Below are 10,502 nucleotides of genomic sequence, written 5' to 3'. Positions count from 1 at the left end.
CTGTAATGTCCAACTGTAATGTCCAACTGTAATGTCTGTAATGTACAACTGTAATGTCCAACTGTAATGTCTGTAATGTCTAACTGTAATGTCCAACTGTAATGTCTGTAATGTCCAACTGTAATGTCTGTAATGTCCAACTGTAATGTCCAACTGTAATGTCTGTAATGTACAACTGTAATGTTCAACTGTAATGTCTATAATGTCCAACTGTAATGTGTAATGTCTAACTGTAATGTCCAACTGTAATGTCTGTAATGTCCAACTGTAATGTCTGTAATGTCCAACTGTAATGTCCACTGTAATGTCTGTAATGTCCAACTGTAATTTCCAACTGTAATGTCTGTAATATCCAACTGTAATGTCGGTAATGTCTAACTGTAATGTCCAACTGTAATGTCTGTAATGTCTAACTGTAATGTCCAACTGTAATGTCTGTAATGTCTAACTGTTATGTCCAACTGTAATGTCCAACTGTAATGTCTGTAATGTCCAACTGTAATGTCCAACTGTAATGTCTGTAATGTCCAACTGTAATGTCTGTAATGTCCAACTGTAATGTCCAACTGTAATGTCTGTAATGTCCAACTGTAATGTCTGTAATGTCCAACTGTAATGTCTGTAATGTCTAACTGTAATGTCCAACTGTAATGTCCAACTGTAATGTCTGTAATGTCCAACTGTAATGTCTGTAATGTCCAAATGTAATGTCTGTAATTTCTAACTGTAATGTCCAACTGTAATGTCTGTAATGTCCAACTGTAATTTCAAACTGTAATGTCTGTAATGTCCAACTGTAATGTCTGTAATGTCCAACTGTAATGTCTGTAATGTCTAACTGTAATGTCTGAAATGTCTAACTGTAATGTCTGTAATGTCCAACTGTAATGTCTGTAATGTCCAACTGTAATGTATGTAATGTCTAACTGTAATGTCTGTAATGTCTAACTGTAATGTCTGTAATGTCCAACTGTAATGTCCAACTGTAATGTCTGTAATGTCCTACTGTAATGTCTGTATTGTCCAACTGTAATGTCTGTAATGTCCAACTGTAATGTCCAACTGTAATGTCTGTAATGTCCAACTGTAATGTCTGTAATGTCTAACTGTAATGTCTGTAATGTCCAACTGTAATGTCTGTAATGTCTAACTGTAATGTCTGTAATGTCTAACTGTAATGTCCAACTGTAATGTCTGTAATGTCCAACTGTAATGTCTGTAATGTCCAACTGTAATGTCCAACTGTAATGTCTGTAATGTCCAACTGTAATGTCTGTAATGTCCAACTGTAATGTCTGTAATGTCTAACTGTAATGTCCAACTGTAATGTCTGTAATGTCCAACTGTAATGTCTGTAATGTCCTACTGTAATTTCTGTAATGTCTAACTGTAATGTCTGTTATTTCCAACTGTAATAACTGTCATAAAACGATGGATTGGTACATTAGAAGTTTATGTAAATAACACTTGCCTGTTGGATTCTGGTCTCTGCTGCTACTGCTTCTTCTGCTACCGGGAAGTAAGAGTGCTTAGGGACGTCTACAAATTACAACACCGAAAAGAGATACAACAACAATATTTATTAATTTAATGATTAAATAAGGTAATGTCTCCAAACTTACCTCAATTATAACTTGTCTCTTGCTAGTTATACTACAGCACTGACTTTAAAAAACAAAGTTAAATTATAAACATTTTTGTTGCATCTCTTTTCGGTGTTGTAATTTGTAGACGTCCCTAAGCACTCGAGCAGAAGCCAACAGGCAAGTGTTATTTACATAAACTTCTGGAGTACTTACAAACTTTCCAATCCATCGTTTTATGAGTGCATAACCTATTTGTACTAGTGTAGAAGTTTGGTATCATTTCGGGCATAATTATTGGGGTCATTTACGAGATACAAACATGGATCCATTAGCCCTGCGCTAAGCTATTCAGCTGATAACGCTAACTCCCCCAATATCTTCTTCGTATATATTGCTCCCAGAAGAGTAGACTTTACATAATGTATACTATATGCATTTAATTCAAGTACACACATTTCTCCCAGTTCTATAATGTATATATATAGTTCTGTTTGTGGTAACAGACAGACCTTTTATTGAAGATTATGCACAAGTTATCAAAAGACAGGCAAGTGTTTTTTTGTTTGTTTGTTTGTTTGTTTTTATTATCTGTATGTGAAATCCATGAGAAATGTAAAGGGTAATAATCTGGAGGTTGGCCAAAAGCTTTTTTTTTTATCTTACTGATGTGGATTCTATTGCTTGTCTCTGTTTATCTTTGTGAATATGTCCTTGAATTGTGTATTTGTTGCCTTGCTTTTGAGAGGGTAGGGGTGCTGGGAAGGATGCAAGGTGTCTTTAATGGTTAATGTTTTTCTGTAATGCTCTGTATACCAATAAAAAAAAATAAAAAAATAAAATAAAAATAAAACTGATAGCGTGAAGTGATTTCTGTATTTTACAAAAAGCGAAAAAGTACAATTTAAGGCCACTTTCTGACACCACTCAACATCATTAGGGAAGCACAAAGGCTACCTACATCAGCAACACATATCCCAGTAATTTTACATTCTGAAGAGTTGATATGATTCTAAAATTCAAGGAGAAAGTTCAAGTAATACAAGCAGCAAAACCACAGGCAAGGCTCTGTACAGGGAAGACGTCATGTTCTTTCCTGATGAATTGGTGGAGCTGCACAAAGGGAGTATTCTACCCAGCTAAAGGGAGTTTGATGCACAGTCTTGGGAGTATTCCTCAACTGAAGCTGAAAAGTGCCTCATGGGAATAAATCAGGACAGTAAAGTGAAAATGGGAACTACTGAAACCTGTACTATCCTACAGTATAGAGGATGAACATTATTCGTTGGGCTAACAGATGAATCTGTGAGATATTCTAAAAGGATTGATATCTGAACATATACAGTGCCTTTGCGAAAGTATTCGGCCCCTTGAACGTTTCGACCTTTGCCACATTTCAGGCCTCAAACATAAAGATATAAAACTGTAATTTTTGTGAAGAATCAACAACAAGTGGGTCCCAATTATGAAGTGGAACGAAATTCATTGGCTATTTCAAACTTTTTTAACAAATAAAAACTGAAAAAGTGGGCGGCACAAAATTATTCAGCCCCTTTCTTCAGTGCAGCAAACTCTCCAGAAGTTCAGTGAAGATCTCTGAATGATCCAATGTTGACCTTAAATGACTAATGATGATAAATAGAATCCAGCTGTGTGTAATCAAGTCTCCGTATAAATGCACCTGCTCTGTGATAGTCTCAGAGGTCCTGTAAAGCGCAGAGAGCATCATGAAGAACAAGGCAACACACCAGGCAGGTCCGAGATATTGTTGTGGAGAAGTTTCAAGCCGGATTTGGATACCAAAAGATTTCCCAAGCTTTAAACATCCCAAGGAGCACTGTGCAAGCGATAATATTGAAATGGAAGGAGTATCAGACCACTACAAGTCTACGAAGACCCGGCCGTCCCTCTAAACTTTCAGCTCATACAATGAGAAGACTGATCAGAGATGCAGCCAAGAGGCCCATGATCACTCTGGATGAACTGCAGAGATCTACAGCTGAGGTGGGAGACTCTGTCCATAGGACAACAATCAGTCGGATACGTACACAAATCTGGCCTTTATGGAAGAGTGGCAAGAAGAAAGCCATTTCTTAAAGATATCCATAAAAAGTGTCGTTTAAAGTTTGCCAAAAGCCACCTGGGAGACACACCAAACATGTGGAAGAAGGTGCTGTGGTCAGATGAAACTAAAATCGAACGCTTTGGGCAACAATGCAAAACGTTATGTTTGGCGTAAAAGCAACACAGCTCATCACTCCTGAACACACCATCCCCACTGTCAAACATGGTGGTGGCAGCATCATGGTTTGGGCCTGCTTTTCTTCAGCAGGGACAGGGAAGATGGTTAAAATTGATGGGAAGATGGATGGAGCCAAATACAGGACCATTCTGGAAGAAAACCTGATGGAGTCTGCATCTGCATGAGACTGGGACAGAGATTTGTCTTCCAACAAGACAATGATCCAAAACATAAAGCAAAATCTACAATGGAATGGTTCACAAATAAACATATCCAGGTGTTAGAATGGCCAAGTCAAAGTCCAGACCTGAATCCAATCGAGAATCTGTGGAAAGAACTGAAAACTGCTGTTCACAAACGCTCTCCATCCAACCTCACTGGCGCGAGCGCTTTTGTTATGCAAGGAGGAATGGGCAAAGATTTCAGTCTCTACGATGTCTAAACTGATAGAGACATACCCCAAGCCACTTACAGCTGTAATCGCAGCAAAAGGTGGCGCTACAAAGTATTAACTTAAGGGGGCTGAATAATTTTGCGACCCCAATATTTCAGTTTTTTATTTGTTTAAAAGGTTTGAAATATCCAATAAATTTCGTTCCACTTCATGATTGTGTCCCACTTGTTGTTGATTCTTCACAAAAAATTACAGTTTTATATCTTTATGTTTGAGGCCTGAAATGTGGCAAAAGGTCGAAAAGTTCAAGGGGCCGATACTTTCGCGAAGGCACTGTATGCCGGTGCATTGACTTTGACTTGGATTTAAACTGTTACTCATGCATTTCTATTTCATGTTATCTTTGAGTGTTGCACTGAAGTTTGGTTGAGTTGCCCACTCTCTTACATGCATTGTATCAATCATTGCACAGGCCAGCACAGAGGTTAGAGGGGAGAGGAGATTGATTCAATAACCTGCTTTATTTTGGACGAGAGTCCTGGGAATAGGTTTCCTACACTATTATCATTGTTTCTATCATTATCAGTATCATTATTTTCTATTCATGTTTTGTTTTTCTCACGATTTATCTTAAAGTGCTCATATTATGCTCATTTTCAGGTTCATAATTTTATTTAGAGGTTATATCAGAATAGGTTTAATTTTCAAAAAAACACCACATTTTTGTTGTACTCTACATTGTTGCAGCTCATCTTTTCACCCTATGTTGAGCTCTCTGTTTTAGCTACAGAGTGAGACATCTCTCTGCACCATCTTTGTTGGGAGTCACACATGCACAGTAGCTAGGTAAGGACTGCTAGCCAGTCAGAAGCAGCGTATGAGGACGTGCCACTCTAGCAGCTAGGTGAGCATTATAACGTGTGTTACAAAGAGACACACGTTTGTCACGGAAGTAAAGGCTGGACTACAATAGAGCTGTTTGGGGCAGTTTGTGAACAGTGTTTTCTCTGGAAAATGGTAAGTCCCGTTGGGGTGGACTTTGGGCTTTTTCACTTTGGAAGCCTATTACAGGCACAATAAAGATATATAACACAATAAAGGAAAGGGAAAACGCCAAAAAGCATAATATGAGCACTTTAAGATTGCATTGCCGGCGTACTGTAGGTTTGACAGTGATCAGATGATTTTATATAGTCTAATAAATAATTTATTGTAAGTAAAAATGGTTAAAAGTGGTTAAATGATATAGTGATAAAGGCAATTAGTTGAATGGTTTTACATTATTATTTTTTTGTTTTAAAAAATAGTTTTCAGGCAAAAATAGGTACTCAGACTACACATTTATAATAATAATAATAACTAGAAAATTCCGGAAGAAATTTTTACAGTGTGCCTCCTACTTGGTGCACATCCAAATAACATTAGCTAAGTAGATACATATGTCACACTGTCACACAGAGAGAGAGAGACAGAGAGAGAGAGAGAGAGAGAGAGAGAGAGAGAGAGAGAGAAAGAGAGAAAACAAATACGAATAGGAGTTTAATGGATTTAGGATGCTTAAAGTACTGATTATTTACATGGAGTCTTGTGGGTTAAGGATGCTTAAAGTACTGATTATTTACATGGAGTCTGGTGGGTTTAGCGACACAAGCCTCAGCAATTCAATATATGTAAGGGATAATGTAGAGCGAGGCGGTTGTTATAGCGAATACAACCCCGACAGGGTGATCAGGACGCGAAGCGGAGGGGTCTTGAATCAGCCTGAAGGGGTTGTATTCGCTATAACAACCGCCTCACTCTACATTATCCCGCTTTATTACGCTAGCGGAGGGGTCTTGAATCAGCCTGAAGGGGTTGTATTCGCTATAACAACCGCCTCACTCTACATTATCCCGCTTATTACATGGCTACTTACCAAATAAATCAATAATTTGACTAATAACTTGACAAAATATTGATTTAAATGGGAGTTTATTGATTTAAATACGATTGAATTGCTTCCACTAGAGAAAATAGTCCGTTCCGTCTCTACGGTTGGAATCCTGCGTCCATAGCAACGTAAAAACTCTGTAATGCAATCCTTCGTCTATTAGCTACTCAACACCACCTTACGGGCTGTGGTAGTAGCCGTATATTTTATGAGGTGCTGCCGTGGTGGACAAATGACCCAGCTGCTGTTTTAATCACTGCAGGAATTGACACAACATTAGCTGAAGCGTTGTAGTGAGCTAGCGGGCTATCAGCTGCTCTAATTTACAGTAAACTGAACATTTATGTTGACGGTGAAGTGAGACACGGTGAATGGCTTCTTTGGGAATATTTATGTGGACGTTTATGTCCTCATTCATCTCGTTTCCTTTTTGCAGAGCCACTGCATGTTGAAACACCTGTAAGTTAACGTTAAACAAGTTGCAATGTAAGCTAACTAATTAGCGTTGTTGTCCCTACGGCTGTTGCTGCGTAGCTAGCGATCATAGATGGTTTAGAAAGATACTAGCGATAGACGCTCATCAGATCTGCTGTCATTGCTTGGAGGACAGAAGTTGCTCCACGTTTCCCCACTTTTTGCCACAGCTGATAGGCTAAATTATCCGGACTTCTTTTCAGCGGATTGATTGATAGCTGTCCTCCAGAGTGAACAGAACTGCGTCCATGGCAACGCTCTGCTTTTGCATGGCAACGGTGTGTTATCCTTAGCAGCGGTCTGTTATCAAGAAATAACAGACCGCATTCTACATTAGAATTCAAGCAAGCCATGTAATAAATATATATAATTTGCTTACATTTTAAATACATACAGTGTTGATTTAATGGTGAAGTGTTAATTGTCTTAACCCTTCAGAGATGTACCTTTTTAAAACCTATTTAAGACCTTTATGTTTACCAGAAACAGCTATGAAGAAGCTAGCGCTAAACCCACCAGACTCCATTCAAAAAATAGTACTTTTAGCGTGAATAGAGCCAACACATTTTCACATGTAACTCGGTAACCTATGTGTTTATTTCAACCAACACTAGAGTTGTGATGGTTGGAAAAGTGTAGAGAAAACCAAAAACGGCTTTTTCTAGTTTTATTTTGTTTCTGTTGACTTTTAATGTAGTGTGTTTTACGATGCTTAAATGACTCTTTATTTACATGGAGTCTGGTGGGTTTAGAGATGATGTGTGTGTGTGTTTGTGTGTGTGTGTGTGTGTGTGTGTGTGTGTGAGTGAGTGAGTGAGTGAGTGAGTGTGCGTGTGTGTGTGTGTGTGTGTGTGAGAGTCTGTGTATGTGTGTGTGTGTGTGTGTGTGTTATTTGTTGTGTGTGTGTGTGTGTGTGTGTGAGAGAGAATGTGTGTGTGTGTGTGTGAGTGTATTTGTGTGTGTGTGTGTGTGAGAGAGAATGTGTGTGAGTGTGTGGTGTGTGTTTGTGTGTTTGTTTGTGTGTGTGTGTGTGTGTGTGTTTGAGAGAGAAAGAATATGTGTGTGTGGGTGTGGGTGTGTGTGTGAGTGTATGTTTGTGTGTGTGCGGTGCACGTGTGTGTTAAGGGAGATGTATGTTTGACAGATGTCATAAAGAAGTACTACATTAACCACAATGCTAAGTGTAACTATGTTTCTGATTGGTGGAGATCGCTCTCTGTGTGTATGGGTGTGTGTGTGGGTGTGTGTGTGTGTGTGGGTGTGTGTGTGTGTGTGTGTGGTGAGAGAGATCTGTGTGTGTGTGTGTGTGTTTTTTTAGAGAGAGGAAAGAATTATGTGTGTGTGTGTGTGTGGAGTGTATGTTTGTGTGTGTGTGTGTGTGTGAGTTCGCGCGGGTGTGTGTGTGTGTTAGAGAAGGGAGATGTATGTTTGACACGGATGTCATTAAAGAAGTACTACATTAACCACAATGCTAAGTGTAACTATGTTTCTGATTGGTGGAGATCGCTTCTTTTGTGTGTGTGTGTGTGTGTTTTATGTATGTATGTGTGTGTGTGTGTGTGTGTGGTGTGTGTGTGTGTGTGAGAGAATGTGTGTGTGTGTGTGTGTGTGTGTGTGTAGAGAATGTGTGTGTGTGGTCCCTCCATCTTCACTCCCTCTCTCTCTCTTCTCTCTCTTCCCCTTCCTCTCTATCCCTCCTTCCCTTCCTCCCTTCCTTCCTTCCTTCCTTCCTTCCTTCCTCCCTTCCTCTCTCCTTCCTCCCTCCCTCTCTCCCTTCCTCCCTTCCAGAAGTCACCATGATGGAATGTGTCTGTGTCAGAACTTGTTGCTATGGTGATTTCCACAGTGCAGGGGTAGGGGGAGACAGTGTCTTCCATGGGTCAAACATATCCATGTAATGATAATTAATCCTCTTAGGTTTCTTCTGTAATTCAAAAACCGTGGGTCCAAACGGCAAAATATTATGATCACCAGAGAGATAAAAGTCTGGCGAACGCATTGATGTGGTTTTTATGTTTGTGGTATGAAATAAATGGGACACAGAGCAGGTAACAAACAGGGAACCATCTGCATACTTCAAATACTTTTTTTCAGTTTCTGTCGGCAGTTGGTATCAAGAGAGCCAAAAGTGTACGTCTGTTGGATTCCATAGTTACATGTCTGCGACAGGCACAAAATGTCCTACATTTTGACCAACTATGGTGTATAAAGAGGGAAAACTGTAGGGTAGACAGGAATTTGTTTGGAAAACTTTCAAAGAATCATAATGCAGCTTCACCCTCTAGCTCTCAGCATTCTCTCCCCATACAAACACAATGGAAAATCTCAACCGGTCTGAAGAAGTACTGCAGCTTCATTTTTGTTACAGGTTCTATTGGCAGTTGGTTTAAAAATAACAAAAAGTAAAGGTCCGGTGGTTTCCATAGTCACATGTCTGCGACCGGGACAAGATTTCCTACATTTTGACCAACTATGATGTATGTAGAGTGAAAATTGTACGGGAGAGAGCAGTTTGTTTGTAAACAAATTTCAGCGAATCGTACTGCAACTCCACTGTTTCTATTGGCAGTTGGAGTGTCTAGAGCAAAAAGTGTACGTCGGGTGGATTCCATAGTCACATGTTTGCGACCGGCACAAGATTTCCTACATTTTGACCAAGTATGATGTATGAAGAAGGAAAACTGTAGGAGATAGACCAATTTGTTTGGAAAAATTTCCGAGAATCGTACTTCAGCTCCCCACTCTGACTCCCACTCTAACTCTCAACATTCCAGCCCCATACACACACATTGGAAAATCTGAAACGGTCTGAAAAGACGACGATACGTAAACTGTGATTTCGTAGAAACCGTGCTTGATATCTGAATGCCCATTCAGCCCAATAAAGGCCAAAATCTTGTCTTCGGTTTAAACTTTTAATTTTTTTTCTAAATTAAAGTATGGCGATACAGCATGGTCCCAAAGACGAGTTGTTTTGAGCGATGTTAAGCGATTTGCCGAACATTTCCCATTAAAGTCTATGGGAAATTTTGCGCCGTTTTTTGCCGATTTCATGAAAACCGTGCGGCAAATCTCTTAGAAAAGTCATAGCACACCATTCCCAAGCGATACCCACGTGATGATGTAATTTGTGTGCGCGTGTTGGCAACGCTTCGTGACCCTTAGCGGGACAAAAATGTGGCGGAAGATGAAGAATAATAAGTATGAGAAACAATAGTCATTGTGCCGATTGCACATCGGCACACTGAATAATACATAAGTTTTATATAGTGCTTTACATGGAACTCAAAGACGCTTTACAAACAAAAGAAAGAAAGAAGCAAACAAACAAACAAGATGAGTGATTATTGAAAATTATGGATAGGCCAATTGAAACAAATGAGTTTTGAGCAGTTTTTTATAGGTGTTCAGTGAGTCCGTGTTTCTGATGTGGATAGGGAGTGAGTTCCAGAGGGTGGGGGCAGCTATTGCAAAGGATCGGTCCCCCAAAGTTCGGTGGTTTGATTTGGTGATGGGTTTGAGGAGGTTTAAGTCAGCTGAGCGAAGGCATCTGGAGGGGCGATGGTGCTGTAAGAGGTCTGTGAGGTATGGAGGGGCCAGATTATTGAGAGCTTTGTAGGTGATGAGTAGAACTTTGTAATGGATGTGCTGTTGTACAGGGAGCCAGTGAAGCTGTTGAAGGACAGGGGTGATGTGTTGTCTTGAACCGGTGTGGGTGAGGAGGCGAGCAGCAGAGTTTTGAACGTATTGCAGTTTTTGTAAAACAGATGAAGGGAGACCATATAGGAGGCTGTTGCAGTAGTCAAGTCGTGATGTAATGAATGCATGGATGAGAGTTTCAGCAGCAGATGTCAAGAGGGTGGGGCGAAGACGAGCAAT

The sequence above is a fragment of the Perca fluviatilis genome, chromosome 12 (genome assembly GCF_010015445.1).
Source record: "Perca fluviatilis chromosome 12, GENO_Pfluv_1.0, whole genome shotgun sequence".
NCBI lineage: Eukaryota > Metazoa > Chordata > Actinopteri > Perciformes > Percidae > Perca > Perca fluviatilis.
The sequence above is the reverse complement of the archived record's forward strand: the minus strand, read 5'-3'. Positions refer to the sequence as shown.